Here is a 22,352-nt window from a genome sequence, read left to right as displayed (position 1 = left end):
TGTCTATTGATATTAAAATTTCAGATGAATATAAGTGCATTAGTTTGTTGTGTTCTCTACCAAATTCGTGGGATACTCTGGTTATTGCAATAGGTAGCAATGCAACTGCCTTACAGTTTGATGAAATAGTCCCATCCTTGCTGACGAAGGAGATGAGACAGAAAAATATGGAGAGCCAGAATGGTGATGCCTTGTCTGTACGAGGATGGTCCCAGAACATAAACAAAAATAAGTCATCGTGTGGGAGATCTAAATATAGAGGGATATCTAAATCTCCAGGAAAACCTATAAAGGTGGTGTGCTATCAATGCAGAAAGGAAGGGCACTACAAGAGGGACTCTAAATATAAAGCTCCTGAAAAAGGAAAGGGATTTGATGATGCTCCTTATGCAAAGGTGAAAACCACCTTAGATGAAGGTGGGGATGTATACTTGGCTTCTTCAAGTACACATGTAGATCATGAGGCATGATTGATTGACTCAGGTGCATCTTTTCACTGCACTTCCTATAGAGAGTGGTTCTGTGAGTATGAGAAATATGATGGTGGTGATGTCTTCTTAGGGGAGGATAGGAAGGCTAGAATCGTTGGTTGTAGAAAAGTAAAGTTGAAGTTGCAAGGTGGAAGGGTTAGAATACTTTTGGATGTTCTACATATTCTTGCATTGGCCAAAAATCTGATTTCTGTAAGCAAGTTGGATGATGCAGGTGTAAAAATAGTGTTCGAGAAAGATACCTGCAAGATGGTTCGGGGAGCACTGGTATTGATGTGGGGAGTTCGGATTGGAAATTTGTATAAGCTACAAGGTAGCACTATTATTGATGGGTGCAACAGTTATGTGGTTCCTGAAAGTGGAGCAAAAAATCTAGTGGTCTCTGGAGAGAAGACCATGCTATGGCATCAAAGGCTTGGACATATTGGAGAGAAGGGCCTCTGAATACTTCATGGTAAAAGTATGGTAGACGGTATGACTAATAACTCTCTGGATTTTTATTTCTGTGAAAATTCTGTATATGGGAAATAGAATTAGGTGAGTTTCCCCTTTGGTGGTAAGAGGTCGAAATAAACATTAGAGCTTGTGCACAGTGATGTGTTTGGACCTGTGAAGGTTCCATGACTGGGTAATTCTGTGTACTATGCATCATTTATAGATGACTTCTCAAGGAATACATGGATATATTTACTCAAGAAGAAATCTGAAGTCTTTGACAGGTTTAAATAATTTAAGGCTCTGGTGGAAAACCAGATAGAGAAGAAGATAACGGTGCTGAGGACAGATAATGGTCAAGAGTTTTGTAGTAAGGAATTTGAAGAATTCTGTAAGAACTGTGGTATAGCACTGCAGAAGACTACTCCATATACACCTGAGAAAAATGGAGTTGCAGAAAGAATGAACAAGACGTTGATGGAAAGGGTAAGAAGCATGCTCAGTGGTGTCAGGCTAGGATAGGAATTCTAGGCAGAGGCGGTGGAGACTACATGTTACCTGGTCAATAGGTCACCTTCATCAGCATTGGAGGATAAGACTCCACAAGAGGTATGGACTGGTAAGAAACCCTCTCTTTCACATCTGAGGGTATTTGTATGTGATGCATATGTACATGTTCTAAAGGAGAAAAGAACAAAATTGAATAGTAAATCTGAAAAGTGCATCTTTATTGGGTATAAGGATTGTTTAAAGGGTTATAAGCTTTGGAACCCAGTAACAAGGAAGGTTGTGTACAATCAAGGTGTGGTGTTCAGAAAGGTTAAAAATGTTATTAAACATGAAGTCTAACGAAAGGAACCTGAGAAGATAGAGTTTGAGCTAAAGGAGGAAGAATCAGACTCTACAACAGAAGAGGAATTAGAAGATGAAGAGCCAAAAACTCCAAGTGTGAGAAGATCAATTTGAGAAATAAGGCAGCCAGAAAGGTAGAGTCCATCTACTTTCTGTTTAAATTTTGCTTTATCTATTACTGATGATGATACTAGAACTATGAAGGAAGCAGTTGATTTGAAGGATGGCAAACTCTGGAAAGAGGCCGTGGTTGATGAAATGGCATCTTTGCACAAAAATGAGGCATGGGATCTGGTGGAGTTTTCGAATGGAAGGAAACCCATTGGTAGAAAATGCGTGTTCAAGAAGAAGACAAATGAAGAAGGAAAGGTGGAGAAATACAAAGCTCGATTGGTAGCAAAAGGTTATTCCCAGGCGACGCGAATTGATTTTGGTGATATTTTTTCTCTTGTTGCCAAGGTAGATTCTATTAGATTACTTTTATCTATTGATACTGCTTTTGATTTTGAGGTAGAACAAATGGATGTGAAGATAACATTTCTTCACGGGGATCTAGAAGAGGAGATATGCATGAAGCAACCTGAAGGCTTTGTAGTGAAGGGTAACAAAGAACTGGTATGCAAGTTAAAGAAGTCTCTGTACGGGTTAAAACAGTCACCAAGGATGTGGTATCTGAAATTTGATACATTTATATGGGGACTTGGCTTCACCAGAAGCAAAGAAGATCACTGTGTGTATTTTAAATTAATTGGTGACCATGTTATTTATCTCGTATTATATGTCAATGATATGTTGCTGGTTGGAAATGACAAAGAAATTATCCAGGATTTGAAGACCCAATTGTCCTCCAAATTTGACATGAAAGATCTTGGTGTTGCAAACTATATTTTGGGCATGGAAATTAAAAGAGATCAGCCAAAGAGGAAGCTATGGTTAAACCAGAGGAAGTATGTCGAGACAATATTGCAGAGGCTTAATATGTAGGATAACATACCGATGAAGGTTTCTATTCTTGTAGGTGTAAAGTTATCTGTTGAACAGTGTCCCAAGGCACAAGAAGAGGAAGAGGACATGTCTTGTGTTCCATATGCAAGTGCAGTCGGTAGCTTGATGTATGCGATGGTTTGTACTAGACCAGACATTGCACATGCAGTGGGAGTATTGAGCATGTTTATGTCAAAACCAGGGAAGGAGCACTGGACAACAGTGAAGCGGGTTTTCAGGTATATGCGTGCCACTAGTGATTATGGCTTGTGCTACCAAGGAAGACCAGGATTGGACAGGGTGTTGGATATTCATGGCTTTGTTGATGTAGACTGGGCTGGAGATCCGGATCAGAGAAGATCTACAAGTGGGTATGCGTTTAACCTATTTGGAGGTGCAGTCAGTTGGATGAGTAAGAAACAATCTGTAGTGGCACTATCAACTACAGAATCAGAATACATGGCAGGAACTCATGCAAGCAAGGAAGCAGTTTGGTTGCACATATTGTGTTCAAGTATTAGGTTAGTACAGGGAGCTATAAAGATAGACTCTGACAGCCAAAGTGCAATTTTCTTGGCAAAGAACCCTGCTTATCATTCAAGGATAATGCAAATTGATGTTCAGTATCACTTTGTGAGGGATATGATAGAAGACAAAAAGGTGTTGCTGGTAAAGGTGGACACTTTGAAGAATATTGCAGATACATTGACAAAATATGTGAGCTTTGAGAAGTTCTCTTGGTGTAGAGAAACATTGGGCATTGCAGGGCTAAATAAATAACTAAGCTCTCCTGTGGCCCCCTGTGGAAAGAAAACAAAAAGTGGGGGAATGTTGGGTTGTGTTATATTCTTTCCATGACTAGCCTACGTAGTTAACCGGGGGGTTAGAGGGGGGGCAGAGACCCTCCTTTTGTTGTGTTGATTGTGTAGTGGGGGGATCACGGGGGGGGGGTGCGTAGCCCCCCTCTATGGGGTCCAAGGCAGCACCGCGGGGAAATTTTTTTGGGACCCTCTATTAGGTAGTTGGACCTACCTATGGTTTTGTGCATGGTTTTCACACATGGTTTTGGACACGATGGTTTTCGGTCGATGGTTTTGGACGCGATGGTTTTTCGGTCCATGGTGTTGGATGCTTTAGCATGTATAAATATGTATTGTAACATTGAAAGGAAAATAATGAAAAATCAAGCTGGTAGTCCCGGTTTTGGGATCCAGGGGAAAATATCTATGTATATGTGTTATACTCTTGAATTTGTTTATTTTCTATTCTTAGAATTCGTATGAAGGTAATTTCTGTACGGGGTTAAAACCAACACTGACTTGCAACATACCTGTGTGATTGATCATGAAGGTTGCACAATTTCGGCTGGGAGGTTGGGAGACTGACTACCAAGACTTCACATGGCACAGTTTGGGATGCTAGGAGATTGATTGATTGCTAGAACTACACAATGCACAATCCAGTCTGGCTTTTGACTGTTGGAATTGCGCAATGCGCAATCTAAGCTAGCAATGGTTGTAGGCTCAGTGACTACATTGCACAATTTTCTGGGCCAGCAGTCACTGTACCTCAAAAATGTGCAAAACAGTCCTGGAGGACAATCACTAGATAGAAATGAGCATTTCCTGAGAGGAAGGTAGAGCCTTCCCTCTCAGGATTGCACAATGTTGTCTTAGTGAGGCTCTTAGTGAGGTAGAGTCCAGGCCAAGGCTGCCTAGACTCGCTGATGGGTAACTGAAAGAAAATGTTAATGTGAATACAAGGTGATACTGAGTGTAAGAATAAGTGAATGATCATGCATGTAAATGGTGAATGACATATTTAGAAAATGGAACAATGTGCATGTGGGTGAGGCGAGTCGCTGAATCAACGACCATTCATGAAAAATAGTTTCATGAATGTGACAACAATGAGATGTTGACGAAAACTAAAATGGTGCTACTACAAGATAGTAAGTATGAAAGTGATAGCAAGCACTCACTAAAATCAAGTTGACAGCCTTCATACGAAGCGAAACACAAAAAGCTCTAGAAATGCAACACAAGTCATGGAAAGCAGGCCTACCCCAAAACAGCTGAGTTGAGTGTGCCGACAGCTCCTAGATGTGATGTGCAATGTCAAAGTTGCAAGGTTGATGTGATAAATGAGCTCTGCAGGCATCTAGTTGATGAGTTTTGATAACATCGAGGTTGTGACGTGCATGCCACAAATCTAGGAAAAGCGACACTTGGTGGGAGGTTTCTGAAATGATCATTGCATGTAACGCCCAACTGCTAAAAATATGTCCTTGAAACAAGGGATTCCTTTTCATGCTGCCTTGGGAGAAGCATCCCATGCATGCAAGTCAGTTTTGCTCAATCTCGGAGAAAACTGGTCAACTCAGCTACACATGCAAGAGACAGCTCAACTATTGGAAAAAGTGTGCATTTTTGGCTAGGAGCTGAGTTGGCTACCCAAGAGATTTCTGCAATTTCTGGGTAGAGCTGCTAACTTCTGCCCAGATTTGTACAAATTCTAGGATGAGCAGCCCTGCTGGGGAAATTTGCACAATTTTCATTGTGAGTGTTGACTGCCAGAATTGTGCAATTCTGGAGCCAAGCAGGCTATTAGTTAGGATTGCGCAATTTCTAGAGGGAAGGCTAGGTGTCTTCCGGAATTGCGCAATTTCTTGGGGGAGCTGCTTAGCCTGTGGCTGGACCAAGTCCGGTTCAATAGTCTGTAAGGAGAATTCATCACGCTGTGATTGATAGGCTACCTTTGTGCAAGAAAATCACTAAAGTTTGTGTACTTGACGAAGCAAGACATGCTATTGTGAAGGTTGGAAGGGAGGCTCCAAAACGGAGCTAAGGAAAAATTTTGGAGGGTGGTTGTAGCCTCATTATTTCTTGATGTTTTCAAGGTTAGGGTTGTTTTCCTAGTTATCTGTGTCCAACTCCCATACAAGAACCTCAATCTGTTGCAGATCATGAGGATAAATGGGGTGATTGGGGTGATAATGGTGCAAGAACCTCTAGTCATTTCTGGACGGATTGTAGTACCAATCTTTCACGGCAGAAGCTTCCTACATGGCATAAAATTCCATTGAATACTAGATGCAACAAAATAGTAGGGGTGACTCTGAAGGAATATGTATTCCTTCAACGTCTTGGCTGAGCTACTAGTTTTGAGTGGAAATAATCAGGAAAAATGGATGAATATAAGAGCCATTATTATGTATGATTAATGAGTTCTGCTAGGAACAGTTGCAGGGGTTGCATAGCATGAGGGTTCCCGTTGGGAAGTAGACATTGATTTTTGGTCCTCTGTAAAGTTTATGATCATGTTTGTTGCTTCCAAAATCCATTTAGCCTATTAGGTCCTCGAGGAAGACTGGCTCAATGTAAAAAATGTGGAACCAATAGATATATATTTCTAGCAAAACTTGGATAAATTTTATAAGTAGGGTTTTGATCAGAACTCCTTGTTCCACATCAACTAGAGCTAGGAATAACATAATGCTACTACTCTTTTATTTTTGCTTCTTAAAAAGAAATGTGGTCTCTCCAAAGGCTAATCAAGAAATATCGTTGAGACGAGTAAGACATCTACTAATTTGTTAATGGAAGAGAAACAATGGCATGAACTTTCAATGAAAATATCATTCTTAATATTATTTTAAGAGTTTTTTAATTTCTTGTTATTTTATTAGTTTTTTAATTTCTTATTATTTTATTAGTTTTTTAATTTCTTAGGTTTTTAATTTATTGGGACAAATTTCAATTAAAAGATCATTTTTAATATTATTTTATTAGTTTTTTTATTTTTTAGGTTTTTAATTTATTTTTTAATTTCTTAGGTTTTTAATTTATTGTGAATTATTTAGCTCCTCCACTTTTAATTGTGGTTAGAGGCTTTCTAACCTTTATGGTAGAGATGTTGCCATGTCTAGTTAAAAGTGTAATGTCTCGTTAAACATTTTGACTCGGTAAAAATAAACAAAATGAAATATAAATATAAATAAAAGCCTAGCATAATAGAGATGTTGTAATGTTTTGTTAAACATTTTGACCCAATAAAAATAAATTAAATTTAAAATTATTTATAATTAATAATTAAACTACCCTAGATCCATCTTAACTTCAGATCTACCAAGCACCAAGAGGGATCAAATATCTTGAGATGAAAATCTCTTTTAGAGTGAAAATAAATTTGATCCCTCTAAGTGCTTGGTGGATCTGTAATTGGGATGGACCTAGGTTGGTATAAAAGTATGTTATGATTATTTAAAAAAAATATAGAAGACGACGACGAAGAAGAGAGTAAGAGAGAGGTGTCACAATGTTAAAAATTTATTTTATTTTAAAATATTCCTATATAATTATAAAAATTTAGTAATTATTTAAGCATGTTATATAATTATAAAAATTTAGTCATTGCATTGCATTGATAGACTTTGCTAGTTAAGCATAATGATCTATTCTTAACTAACATGTTTTAATTGAACCTGAGGGAAGCACCTTAAACTATAAAAAATATTCAAATGTCCACCACCACCACCGTCACCATCCGATAATAGTGGTAAGTAATGCTACATCATCACCACCCAACCATAGGAAACATTCTACCACCTCCTTTAAGCCAAGCACTCTTGAAAAACTAACCACCCAATATAGAATTGTGTTGTCTCCATCAAGGCCAACCCATTGTAGTCCTCAACGATCATGTACCTAATGGAAACAAGATTCCACTTACATTTCACTCATCAATGATGTTTCCTTTCCATGGCTAACACATTATTCAACACATTGCCAATTTACATCATCCTCCCCTAAGCTTGTGTTACAATGCTTTGTCAATGATCAACCCTTGTTAAGGGGATCTCCTAGTCCACACCAAACTAGTACACCATCCTAATTGTCTCATGAAACAACCTAAGTCACTCACAAAGTATACCAAAAATATAAACTCATTGTCCACTCTTAGTCATGTTTACCTGACATGACATCCATTTTTACATTTCTAATGGCCCCTCAAATAAGATCCTAGCATTCTTCCCCCACATTGATTGTTGGCATCTTCATCAACATGGCTCCATTGTCTTATCTAATGTAAAGGCATTGATGGTGAAGATACACTTTGTAATTTTTTCATTTAAACATGGTGTTGATACCATTTGTCACTAGTGTAAACTTTTCAATCCAACTAAGCATCTAATACCACTAAATAATCCTAGTTGTTATGGAATTGATGTGACATTACTAGTTGTGGATGTCCATTAACCTCTTGTCCTAACAAAACCCAAGTTAGGCACATTGAACTATAGAAAATATTGTAGTTCTTGTTTCATTATAGGCGATGTTTTGTCATCACCACCCACACATAAACAAACTTTCACTGTCTCCCTCAAGCCAACACTCCAATAACTAACCACGTAGTATAAGACTACGTTGTCTCAATCTATGCCAACTTGTTGTAATTCTCTAAAGGTCATGTACCTAGTGGAAACATGCTCCCACCTACCTTCAATACATTCATCAATGATGTTTCCTTTCCATGGCTAACACACCATCAAACACATTTCCAGATTGTGTTATCCTTTAATGGTGAATTTGTGTTGCAACACTTCATTGATCATCCATCCTTGTTAGGCTACACATCCTTCATCCTTGTATTCCACACCAAGCTAGTGAATCATCCTAAATGTCTTAGGGATCATAATTGTGAGATGCTTATGACGGCTATGAAACATATAAACTAGTCATGCACCCTTTTTCATGTTTTCTTAGCATATTATATAGGATAATGTTTCTAGTGGCACTTCAACGAAGTTCCTCACATTATTCCCAACTTGAATTGTTAACATCCTCATCAATACAACCCTATTAGCTTCTCCAATGAAATGGGTGTGGATAGTGAAGAAAAATTCCACAATTTTTCATTCAAACATGGATTTAATACCATTTGTCATGGGGCTAGAATTTTTATTGCACTTGAGTGTCCAATACCACTCAAGAAACATGCTCACCAAGCATCTTCAATGTGACCTTACTAGTTAAGCATGACCACCAACCACTTGTATCACATGTGTTGCACTTAACTTCCATGTCCTAAATAAAACTAGGCTAGGTACCTCAAATTGTGTGAAACATTGTAGTTCTCATCTCACTCTAGGTACCTCAAACATGAAGTAACCCTCAAACAACCACATAGATACTCTTTAAGGGATATTTAGATTTCAACTTGGATATGGGAGCCATGGCATGTTATTATACATAAAGAGCCACAAGAATTGTTAGTATGTATGGTTTTTTAATAATAATGTGTGCACATTCTAAGAATGTGAATGCATTATTAGAATTTGTGCATATTTTTGTAATGCATGTATCTGGCTTTATATTAATCTAGATTTATATTAATTAACCAAGTTTAAATCAACATAGTTTAAATTGAAATTAATAAAATCATTGTCTCTATGAATTTAGTGCAATAATCAACCATGGTATGTAACAACACCACAAAAACCACACAACAAATACTGTGTAGTCTCTCTAAGATGTGAGGAATAAATTATTATTAACCCTTAAAACACTTCTATAGTAGTTTAAAACTCTTTTCTTCTTCCTCCTTCCAAAGGGTGTATAAAACTATTATATATTGTAAACTTATATTGTATATTGTATAAAATTGTTATAATTTTAGCACTATAGATGGAATCATAAACCCCTTTAAGGGGGGCGTTGAATCCATCTACTAAATTTTAACATTGCAAATTGATTTAGAGACCCCCTTAAAGTGGTCCCTAGGTTTTAACACTCTAGATGGATTCAAAGACCCCTTTGTCTCTAAATTTTGACACTATAGATGGATTTAAGGGTCTATAAACCCATTTGCAATGTTTAAAATTAGTGAAATGTAACACTTTAGGATCAAAATTTCAATTTTCCATTTCTGGAGTGACCCAATTATAAATTACTAGCATAAATAACTAATTCGTATACTTGTTGTACTTTTTAGTTGGTCATATTTTTATTCTTGGACTATAATAGTCTTTTATCTTAATCATTTTCAATTTTGTCACTTATTATCTAGTCATATATTTTAGTCTTGGACTAAATTAGTCATTTAGGTTTATTTTTTTTAGTTGGGTCACTTATTATCTAGTTGTATATTTTATCCCTAGACTAAATTAGTCATTTAATTTAGTCATTTTTAGCTCGGTCACTTAAAATTTCTTAAATTTAGTAGTAGTTAACTTAAAATAATTGCGGTGACTAGATTTTTTAGTTGTGTAGTCACTAATCTGTCATTTTGTACTAGTTCTTGAATGTCTTCAAATAGGTGCTAACATAGAAACAAGATGCATCAAAAGAATTGATTGACATTGGGTTAAATATGGGTTGTGAGGATATGTTGGCATATCAAAAATTAATTGTGAAATTTGTAAGTATCTATGTTGTTTTACTTCTTTGAGTTTATAATTAATAAAACAAAAAAAAATATTAAATCTATGATTTATTATGGGCTGATTATGTGGTATAAAACTTGTAGGAAACAAAGTATGGAACTACACCAACAGAAGAGTTGTTGAACGAAGGCATGAGATTTGGTTTTGAAAGAATGTCTATAGTTAAAGACTCATTTATTGTTATCGTACATTATTTTTCAATTTATATTGATGTTTATTATTTATTTCATTTTTCATTATTCTCACTAATGTATATACAGTCATTACACTTTGTTTTTATATTTGTAGATGGAACTTGAAGAAAATGAAAACAATCGATGCAATCAACAAAACAATTGTTCAAATAACCCAAGCCATGGAAGTAGCTCGAGAACTAACATCAGTTACAACAAAGAATGATGATCTATTCAGATATCAATGCAGGCTATTATATTTTTTGAAATACTTATCTGTGAAAATTAGATATTTTTTTTGGTGCAATGGACCTAGTGTCCAAAATTAAAGACAAGCGGTTACCGATAACTATCCCATTTTGTATGAAAAAGAGCCTCTTATTCATATATAATAAAATACATTTTGATGTATTCTATTGCATTGTCCAAAGTTGTTATGAAATGTTACACTACTGATTAAATATATGGATGATTAAATAGTATAATGAAGATATGTGAAATCTGATGATCTAACAAATTAATTGAAACGTCATATCCAAATGCACTAATGAAAAATAATTTAGAGGAATACTGTTATAAGATATATGTCAATTTTTCTTTGAATAATGGATTTAAAAATTCACAATAATTGCATTGTTATAGGTTGATGTTTCTAAGAAAGAGAAAATGGCTACTGGGACTAGGTATATTAATGTGCACCACAGCTTCGAATACGAGTTTTTCAACAACAATATTTATAATAGTAAAAATTGGTATAATGGTGCATTCATACATTCAAAATCCTGGTGTGTGTGTGTAAAATCAATACGCACTAGGAAGATATACATTTCATGCACAAGTGTTACTGACCATTAACGCATTGGTGCATTGTTACCATTAACACATCAGTGTGCTAAATTACATAAAATCATTGGTACTGCAAGATTTTTTTCCCGTCCTAGTGCCTTCTCTGAAAATCACAACACCGGGGCTTTTGAAAACACATAACAATTAGGGAATTATACTTTTCAAGAATTGGTGTTTTTTGCATTTAACTCCCTGTTGCATGGTATCATAGATTGTACGACCTGGTGCATTTTTATCATTAAAGCACTTGTTATTTCATAAAACCAATGCCTCGATTATTTTTAGAAGACATAAGCATTGGGGTGGTATACTTTTCACGTACTGGGGCAATATACATTTTAGGCACTAGAGTGTTCTTAGAAGACATAAGCATCGGAGAAGTATACTTTTCAGGCATCGAAGGTTTATGCATTCAACACCCTAGTGCACGATATCATAGATTGTACGAGCCATTGTTTTTTTATTTATTAATGCACTGGTGCTTTTATAAAGTTAATGAACCAATGTTCCAAACATTTATCTCCAGTTCTGGTGATTTTATTTAAATTTACTGTAGAAGTTCTTTTATATTGGTAGCACACCAATGTGATTTATTCAGTAAGTGCGACGCTAAGAAAACATCGACTAAAACCTCTGACTACCCATATCTTTTTAGTTGTGATGAGGTTTCATTATCGGCCCTGATAAAACATCCACTACCCCGAACATATGTTGTAGCAGAGGTTTTTCTTTTGCAATTTTTTCCAATTTTATAACAATAAAATCCTTTGTTATAACATCCGCTAGAAGGTATTTTCATTTTAGTGTATGGTCAGGGTCTGTTGGGCCCTTCATTTTTGAATTGGTAAATTTTGGCCAGAAACTAATGGAAAAAAATGGGGGAAGTAGAATCCAAAAATAAGCCATTCTAAGTTGATAATTTTTTTCAAAATAAAGTATAAAAAAGGGAAAAGTGATCACCAATAGAGATAGATGGAGCCTTCAAATGTATCGAGCAAGTGTGAATTAAGCGGGCATGAGGTGGATTTGGTTTTGTCAAAAGGATGAAAGTTGAATCTATTAAGCTATTCAAAGAGATAAGATATACTATATTGAAAGTCCGAAGTTATAAAGGAAGCACGGGATAAAGGTGAGAAAGGTATATAAATGTAAAAGGGCCAAAATTATGCCAAGATTTAGTCTCACCTTGCAATTTCCATTTTTTTTAATTATATTTATATGTTAATATCCAATGTAATGGCATATATATTCTTTCTGAGTACATGTTGGGGATTTTAATGTGATGTTTCACTCTCATATAATATAATAAATAGATTTGTTATAGGTCAGAATATCTTGTGTTGTGCGTGTGAACGACTCCACTTAAATTTTATCTTTAATTCTTTGAATGTTGCACAATATATGAAATCATTTTCTATGTTATGGATGAATGATGGAATATTTACATGTTAATTCTATTAAATTTTATTTTAAAATCCCCCAACAACTTCTAAAGTATTGGCATGCCTTGGTTGATACTTTCTTCCTTTATGGAGGATCGAATATGTCAGTTTTATGTTATATTATGACAAAATCTTTTGTTGGCACCCTATGGAAAAGCCCTAGGTCTCTCTAATAAAATTTCGCCAACACTCTCTTCTCTGCACCACTTTCTACTTCCATTCCTTCTCTATACTCCTAACAATCCAAATCTCCACTATTATTCCTCCTCTGATTCTATGCAACAAATTTCGTCTCAGGTCTTTAGTCAATAATAGGCTTCAATGCAAGACTATTTATTGCATCAATGCAAATAGCTACTTTAATTTCCTAGTATGCCATTGATGCTTGTCATCGCATGCCTCTTGTATGTCTATGCACACAATGTCTCTACCATCTTGGAAATGTATTACATCGAACTGACTAAATCTTCTTCATGCCTTATGTTAGGTCCCTATAATACTAACGTAGCCCCATATTGTTATTTTTGTGCCCCATATTATTTTTGTGCCCCATAGAAGCCCACTGTTGTTATTATTGTGCCCTTACATTATTATTGTCATGTAGCGCCAGATTATATTAAGACCCTTTAGACTCCAATATATACCAAGGAGGTATTTTTATTTGTATCTTCCAAGAATTGTTCATTTATGTGATGTAAAAGGAGGTTTATCCCTCGAAGAGGCTTATTTTCAAGCTATTGATCTATATTTTTTTTGTGATCTGGTTACATAAACTTTGGTATGAGAGCTCTAGATCCTCAAGTTTTTCTTCTTCAAACATGTCATCTTGGAATTTTATCTAAATTTCTTTTACAAAGAATTATAAGCTTAAATTTATACCACATGGTGCACAAGTCTTGATGAACATCATGTAGAAATTCTTGATATTGGATCGCTAATATTTTGGAGATATGTTCCATGGAATTTAGGTTTTTTCATGCTCTAGAATTTTGTCCCAAATAGGTTTTCTAAGGAAAATTGTAATAACTTTCTCTTCATGCATCAAATTTGAATTTCATAAAATGTGACTAAAATTGCATGAAATTTAGTTACGTGTTTATCATTTTTAAGGCTAAAGGTTAAAATGGTGACATGTGATATCCCATACAAGTTCACTTTACTAAACTAGTCTATAATCACATCATCTTGGGAAAATGGCATAAATTTATCTTGATGAAACCAATATTGATCTAACTAGTGAGGTTGGAAATAAGACACAAAGAGCTACCACATGACAAAATTTCATAGTTTTGAGAGTTGAAATCACAGAGATACAATAGATTTAAGTTCAACATTATCAAACAAGCTCAAAATCAAGTTCTAAAAGGTGTGTATTTTTAAATTTCCATAACTTTTATTTGAAAAACTAGTCTGAAGTTATTCAAATCGAATAGTGAAGCATAGATATCATTAATTGGTTCCAATATCCCTCCAAAAAAAAAAAATTATACACCTATTAAGCCATAAAAAAGCTCGATTATGATGCATGAAGAAGAATAAATGCAACATGATATATCAAAATTGTGGGAAAAAATTGTTCTCGCAAAGAGAAACCAAAATTGAATTGGGAGTTATGAATCTTAATATGGATGATTTAGAAGAAAAAAAAAATGGGACATGGATGGTTTAAACGGGGACATGGAAGGTTTAAAAGTAGACATGTAATGTTTGAAAGAAGGTTTGAAAAAGTTGTTGCAGGAAGGGCTTCCTAATGGTGACAATGTAGTCCATGAAACTCATGATCAGAAGAAAAGGAATGTGAATCATGATTTTAGAGAATCTAACTCATGGCTGAAGATCAACTATATTCCAAATATTTATATGAGGAATTTTTATGATAGTGATCTGGTAACATGGATACTACAGATGGACAAATTCTTTGATCTACATGATGTGCCCCACACAAAAAAGGTATGCATTTCATCTTTATATTTATAACTCAATCATTTTTTGTGGTCTCAATGGATTTGTTCTCTTAAATCAATTGTCTATTGGAAAATTTTTATGCATGAATTTAAAGCACTTTATGAGGATACAATGAGCAGTACCTTCTTTATCCAATCGATAAATCTCAAACGAAAGGGTTCAATGGTAGATCACATTAAGGACTTCAAAAGATTAAATGTCAAGTTAAATGATATTCTAGAGGAGTATATGCTTTATAGATTCATAGTGACTTTAAAGGATAACATCCAACATGAGGTTCTCCTTTGGGAACCTAACTCATTGGAAAATGCATTGTGGGTGGCAAGAAAAGTTGAAAGCAAAATTATGTAAATAAGGAGGTCTACCACTCACAACTATAAAGATGGAAGTGTTGAACCTAGCCTCCCACAACCTACAAGGTTAACACCACAACAACTCATTGAAAAACTATCAAAAGGGCTTTGTTACAATTGTGATAGAAAATACACTAAAGGTCATATGTGTTCCGAGAAGAAATTATTTTACATAGATTGTGAAGAGGAGGAAGAAAAGGAACAAGAAACATCATAATAAGAGGATATACACCAAGAACCAACCCAAGAGAAAGAAGAAATGTATATTATAATACATTGTAATGCATTGGAGGGAATTACCACTTCTCATACTTTAAAGATAGATGGATAAATCAAGAAGAAAAAGGTAATAGTATTGATTGATTCAGGTAGTACCCATAATTTTATTCATTGTAAGATAGCTGAGGAATTAAATTAATATCTATATCCAACATTATAGTGTCAAGTGATGGTTCCAAATGGATGAATTATAAATTTTTCAGGGAAGAGCCATAATATACGACTAACCATGGGGGCATATATATTGAATGTTCAAATGATTTCCATTTCAATGGTTGGTGTTGATGTTGTATTAGGATTCCAATGGTTATAATCTTTGGGGATGATAGATTTTAGTTTTTAAGATATTTTCTTGAATTTTTTTTTGGGAAGGAAAATAAAATGAATTAATAGGTATAACATTAAAACTTGGGTATATAATCAGCTCTAATGGCATGACAAAGCTTTTGAGGAGAGGACAATGAAGCGTAATTGTACAATTATGCCCACTCAACGTTCAAAGATAAAAGTCATCCAATTCTCTAGATCTCCAAAGAGCCTTGGGAAATCATTCGAAGGTATTTGAGACTTCCAAAGGTCTCCCACTTATTCATGATCATGATCATGTTATTCACTTAATTCTAGAAAGTGTTCTTTCAAACATCAGACCTTAGAGACATCCCTATGCCCAAAGGAATCAAATTGAACGTATGGTTGACGAAATTCTAGGAGGTATAATTCAACCTAGCCAAAGTTATTTATCTTATCTAGTAGTATTTTGTGCACAAGAAGGATGGATCGTGGTGTATGTGTCTATATTATAAAGAGCTCAATAAGCTCATTATTAAAGATAAATTTCTCATTCATTGATGAATTGTTGAATGAATTACATGGAGCAATTTACTTCACCAAGTTGGATCTTCATTTCAGATATCATCAAATTAGAATGAAGGTAAAGGACTTACGACATTCCCAAAACAACATTCAAAACTCATGAAGGACATTATGAATTTTTCGTCATACCTTTTAGCCTTACTAATGCACCTTCTACATTTCAATGTTTGATGAATTCCACTTTCAAACCCTTTCTTAGAAAATTTGTTTTAGTATTTTTTCATGATATACTAATTTACAACAAATCTTGGAAATATCATGTCCAACATGTCGAGAGGGTGCTTAAACTATTGGAGGAGAAACAATTGTATGCAAAACCCTCCAAATGTTTCTTTGGGATACAATAGGTGGAATATTTGGGTCATATTTAATCTAACAAAATTAAAGACAACAAGGAATGGAAATTCCCCACAACCCTAAAGAATACTTGAGGATTTGTGGGGTTGACCGAGAATTATTGTAATTTTGTTAAGAATTATGTGAAAATGGCAGCACCTCTAACAACATTACTAAAGAATGATACATTTTTTTGGAATCCAGAAGCAACTAAGGCATTTGAACTTATTAAAGAGGAAATGTACCAATCTCTGGTCTTAGCTACATAAGACTTCAAAAAATCCTTTATTGTGGAATTTGATGAGTGAAGAAATGGAACTGGTGTTTTTTCAATGAAAGAAGGAAGACCCATTTCTTTTGAAAGTCGTCCAATGAAGGGAAATTATTTACAAAAACCTATTTATGAGAAAGAAATTTTGGAAATACTACATGCCCTAAATAAATGTCACTCTTACCTACTGGGAAGACACTTCAAGCTAAAAAACAGATCATGGTAGTATTAAATACTTTTTGGAACAATCATTATCTCTATAATAGTAGCAAAAAAGAGTCACAGAGATGTTGGGTTATGAATTTGAAATCATCTACAAAAATAGGAATAACATTTTTATTGCAGATGCACTCTCAAGAAGGGATGAGGATGTGGAAGCATTTCTCTGTGTCATTTCTATTATCTAAATGGATTGGAAAACTGAAGAGACATATGAATGGAAGAACAACGAAGAGGTGTGGACACTCATTCAATAGTTGTATCAAGATCCTAGTACATATAATGCATTTATCTGGAAATTTGATTCATTATGGTACAAAGATCGCCTACATCTATGTAAGAACTCCCAACTCAATAAAAATATTCTTTTGGAATTGTACACCTCTCCTTTAGGAAGGCACTGAGGATTTTTCAAAACTTAACACAGGTTCAAGCAGGATTTTTTTGCGACAACCTTAAACATAATATTCATAATTTTGTGACATAATATCTGGTTTTTCAACAAAATAAAGTTGCTACGATTAAAACCCCACATCTGTTACAATCGTTATCCATTCCGAGTCAGCGTTGGGAGGTCTCAATATATTTTACCACAATTTTACCCAAGTCTGAAGGAAAGAGTGTCATCATGGTGGTAGTTGATAGAATTACCAAGTATGAAAAATTTTGTACACTATCAAATCCTTTCAAAGCTAGTACATTCACTACTACATTTATGGAAACAATTCAAAATCCACATGGAAATGCAAAGATTATTGTAAGTGACAAATATCCCATTTTCACTGGAATTTTTTGATATAATTAATTTCTTGTCTTGGTACTCAATCAGCTCAAATCTCATTTTTCCATCCTTAATCTAATAGGAAAACTGAGATAGTAAATAAATGTTTGGAATGATATCTTCATTGCTTTGTAAACAAACAAAATGGGTCAAGTGGTTAGCTCTGGAAAAATGGTGGAATAACACTTCCTTCCATACCACAGCAAAAATGAACCCATTTATGGCACTTTATGGATATCATTCATTGTTCATCACATCATATTTAAGAGAAAATTATGAGGTTGAAGTAGTAGAATATCAATCAAGCTTCAAAAACAAGTTCTCCAACTCTTAAAGGATAACCAGACTCTAGAATAGAATCGAATGAAACAACAATCACATCAACATTATAGTGAAATAAGTTTTGACGTAGGTGATTGGATATTTTTAGAGCTACAACCATATAATAAAATTTCTCTCAAGCCAGCTAAGAAGGATAACAAATTATCACCCAAGTACTATGGTCCTTACAAGGTGTGGCAAAGTATTGGTATTATGGCATACAAATTGGAGTTACCTGCATCTTGCTAAGTACACCCATCTTCCATGTTTCAAGCTTAAATAAGGTTATAGGTGACAAGATTCCACTTCAAACAATATTTCTAGAACTTCACAAGGAAGGAAAAATCATATTGGAGCCTGAAGTAGTCACAGGAACAAGAACCCAACAACTATGGAATCGATCAATTCCAGAGTAGCTTGTTATGTGGAAGAACTTACCTACTGAATATTCCACATGGGAGGATGAGTATTTTGTAAATAAGAAACCAATACTACTCAAGTGTTTAGGACAACACTTTTTTGAAGGAAAGGGGCATGTTAGGTCCCTATAATAGTAGTGTAGCCCCCATATTATTATCATTTTTCCCCATATTATGGTTGTTCCTCATAGAAGCCCATTATTGTTATTATGGTGAAATTACATAATTATTGTCATGTAAGGATTGATTATATTAGGACCCTTTAGACTCCTCTATATACCAAGGAGGTCTTGTCATTTGTATCAACCAATAATTATTAATTTATATGATGTAAAAGGAGGTTTCTCCCTCAAAGAGGCTTATTTTTAAGTTATTGATTTATGTTTTCTTATATTTTGTGATCTAGTTACATAACACCTTACTCCATCCCTTTTCCTTTCCTTGAATTATATCATACTCTAGTATGCCCCCCATCTCCGTTCATTGCACAAAAGTTTACTCACTCATTTCGTTAAATTCCAGCAACATCACACATTTGTCGCAAAGAAAAATAGTGATCCATATAAGTAATGACTTCAAATATCATCCATGTGGTCAGTGGAAAAATTCTCTTTCAATTGCACTATTGGATTGAGTATCTTCCACATCAAATTCAACAATGTATCCCCCTACAATGTTGTATAAACATAAATAAACAACCCTAGATACCTTGTTCCTGAAAATATTTACCCTCTTGACATGATCTACCATCCACACTTGTAGCTTTAGAAGATTACAACTTCCTCGTTTCTCTTCCTGTCTTTGTAACCACTGTCAAAATTTAATAGGAAACTCAGTGAATAAAATTTCATGAAAGTTAGTATAAAGATACCTCTACAGACACTTCTCCAAATTGATGTGTTTATTCTTTGATTCCTCTATTGCAAACGTGTACTACTTTTTCTAAATTGTTTCTCTTTCTCCTTTTTTGATGGTCTCCACACCCACCTGACACAAACCTCAAGGTCCCATTAATGGAACCATTTGTTAGTGTGTGAAGGGGTAACCTAGGGTTTAGGAATTAGATAAAAAAAAAACCCTCAAATACCATCATATTCAACACCGAAGAGAAATTGAGGGCTCACATGGGGCATCATGATGGGATTGTAAGAAACTTTCAGGGTTCAGAAAGAAAAGGGGAGATAGAGGTGACCTAGCTTAAACTATTTCCTTTGATCACTGAGATTCAAAATACAGTGCAAATATAACCAATTACATAGTAAAAGTATGCATGTCTCATGCAATGCATAAATACTATGTCAAAGAGCTTCATATGAATACACGTTACACCATAAATTAGAGATATACATTTAAAAATTATTCATTAGGATTCCATTATATAGAAATAGACCCAAATAATATTATTTCAGAGAAACTAGACAATTCGAATTTTATTCATCATACCAAGATCTTCATGTTCGACTCTCTAGAAATGAGATATTTCTCATACATGCATCCTCTCTTTCTCGTCAATCTCCTGTCCTCTCTTACAATTTCAATTACAAATCATCCATTCCATTAGAATATCTTAACAACTTCTCAACAGTCATAAAAAATTCTACAACAAGTTACAACCTATCATAACAACAATAACTACTCCTATATTACGACTTTACTAGCTAAAATCTCCTAAACAACTTTCTACTAATGGCATGGATCTACGCATAAAAAACAAATATCACAACTAGCTTTTTCAGAAGGATCTAACAATAGTTAGACATGCTATAACTAATTTATTGGAAGATTCCTTTTGTTGCTTCTATCGTGGTCCTTCCTATCACTATCAGACATCTACGTAGTATCCCTACTTACCAATTTGTTGCATGTGGTGTTTATCATTATTTGTAGTGCATGATATCCTATGTGGTCCTCCCATACTTAGCTAAAATTCCAAACGTTTGCAAAACTTTTCCTTTGGTTACCCTCTACTCCAACATTACCTAAGAAAAGTAGTCCAATCCTTAATACAATTGGTAAACCCTCAATCTGTCTTCTAAGATTTCAACTCAATGATGAAGGTCCTTATTAATTTTCTCTAACATTTCATTCCATCTAATAATTAACAAATAGAATTATTTTATAATTGTGTACCTCTAAATTTCTATTTCTTCTTGGTCCTATGAATTTTATTCTGTATTCACACATTGGCACTAGGGTTTTGAGTTTCTATGGTTGTCCCCTATTTTTTGTTTCTTCCTCTCTTTTTGCAGCTTAATTACGCTTTATCTACTCCTCTTCCACATTATTTTCTTTTTTTGTTATTTTTTTGAAGGAGAGTCCTTGTCCACATATAGCCCTACTAGTTTCTATGTTTCCTCAAGGTCCCTCTCTATATCTAGACCTATTGGTTCTTGTGTTGAAGCATGTAATTTTCCACATCCACCCTCGCTGGTTCCTATGTTTCAACAAATTCCCTCTCTTCTTCATCCCTTTCTATTTCTTATGTTGAAGGAGGGTCCCTTTTCATGTCCAACACCACTAGTTCTTATGTTTTAGTAGGTTCCCTTTCCATGTCCAACCCTATTAGTTCTTATGTTGTAGCAAAGTTCCTCTTTGAATATATTTTCCACTTGTTCTTTTACATGGACATGTAAGAGGGCATTTCAGTACCTCATTTTGTCACATGCATGAGTATTTTGGTTGGGGGTTGGCTCTCAATAATTTAAAGGTCACTATCATGACCTCCTTATTTTGGTAGGCTTACCTCATCCTTTGACCACTATCCCCACATAAATGGGAACAAATGAACCTATAAAAAAGTGAAAAAATCATAGTGTCATGTGTTTAATTACCCGAACATAATTAAAATATTGAATATAGATGTTACAATTCAAAGGTCCATTATGTAGTTAAAAATGTACAAAAATATATTATTACCAAGTTGTTGCACCCAATCCCTACGTTTAGTGCATCCTCTTCATCATACGGGTAACAACTAGATGCACTATATTTCTCTCTAACTTCGTCAACAACCCAACTGTTGAGGCATATCGTTGGCATATTTTATTTTAAATGATCAGGATAAGAAATACTTTCAACTTTCAATCATCTAAAATTTTTCTTATCATTGTCCCATTTTTCCTCTTTCATTCATATAATGCGACCCGCAACTATTTTTCTTCCAAATTATAGAGAATGAATTTGTTGATGGCTTCAATTTCTGAATTCACCGATGAAATCAAACTGACATGTATAGTACATATGAGATCAAAATATACATTATGAAGTTCAATGAGAATAATTACTATGTATAAATTTAGAAATGATAAGTCACTTACTCTTTATCAAGTGCCCTTTTCAATTCATTTGGAGAAGCTCCACTTATCTTTTGTCTTCATCCCAAGAGGGACTAGCCTCTCCTCTACTTTCTTGTCTTAGCCAATGCTTCTTTTTAGTTTTTTAATAAGTAAGATCTCTCATAATAGCCAACGTGTCACTTTATTTTGATGATATGTTCCTCCATAAAGAAGATGAAACATTTTTCAGTATATGCATGGGATCTAGTAAGCGGGAATTCTAAGATGCTCCCAATAATCTCATAAAAGATAAATTTCCTTTTCATCCTAATGGGAAATTTCTCAACATAGGTTTCGAAGGATTTTGGATCATCAAACATAGGCTCCCCATTTGAATCCAACATTTTTGTAATGTCCTTCTACTTCGCTCTCTGATATGCTCTAAGCCATTCAAATAGTGTCATTATTGAAGGCCCTTGGGTTCTCTCTAATTTACCATTAAAATGGGATTTTTCTCTTCTATAAGAGTGTTCTTCTGGGAAGAATACCATGGAGTGTCATACACTATATTTCATAGGTGTTAGGACCACCTA

The 22,352-nt window shown here is 34.7% G+C and overlaps 1 pseudogene; it reads right to left on the bottom strand.

Annotated features, from left to right (window-relative positions):
* Positions 1 to 18,958, bottom strand: part of LOC149203725 (uncharacterized) — an 86,978-nt pseudogene extending 68,020 nt beyond the window's left edge.
* Positions 18,959 to 22,352: the final 3,394 nt, after the last annotated feature.

This window comes from Pinus tabuliformis, chromosome 2_1, assembly GCF_031772625.1.
Source record: "Pinus tabuliformis cultivar Carrire ecotype Pingquan chromosome 2_1, CPIR1, whole genome shotgun sequence".
NCBI lineage: Eukaryota > Viridiplantae > Streptophyta > Pinopsida > Pinales > Pinaceae > Pinus > Pinus tabuliformis.
Note: the sequence above shows the minus strand (reverse complement) of the source record. Positions and strands in the feature narration are given on the sequence as shown.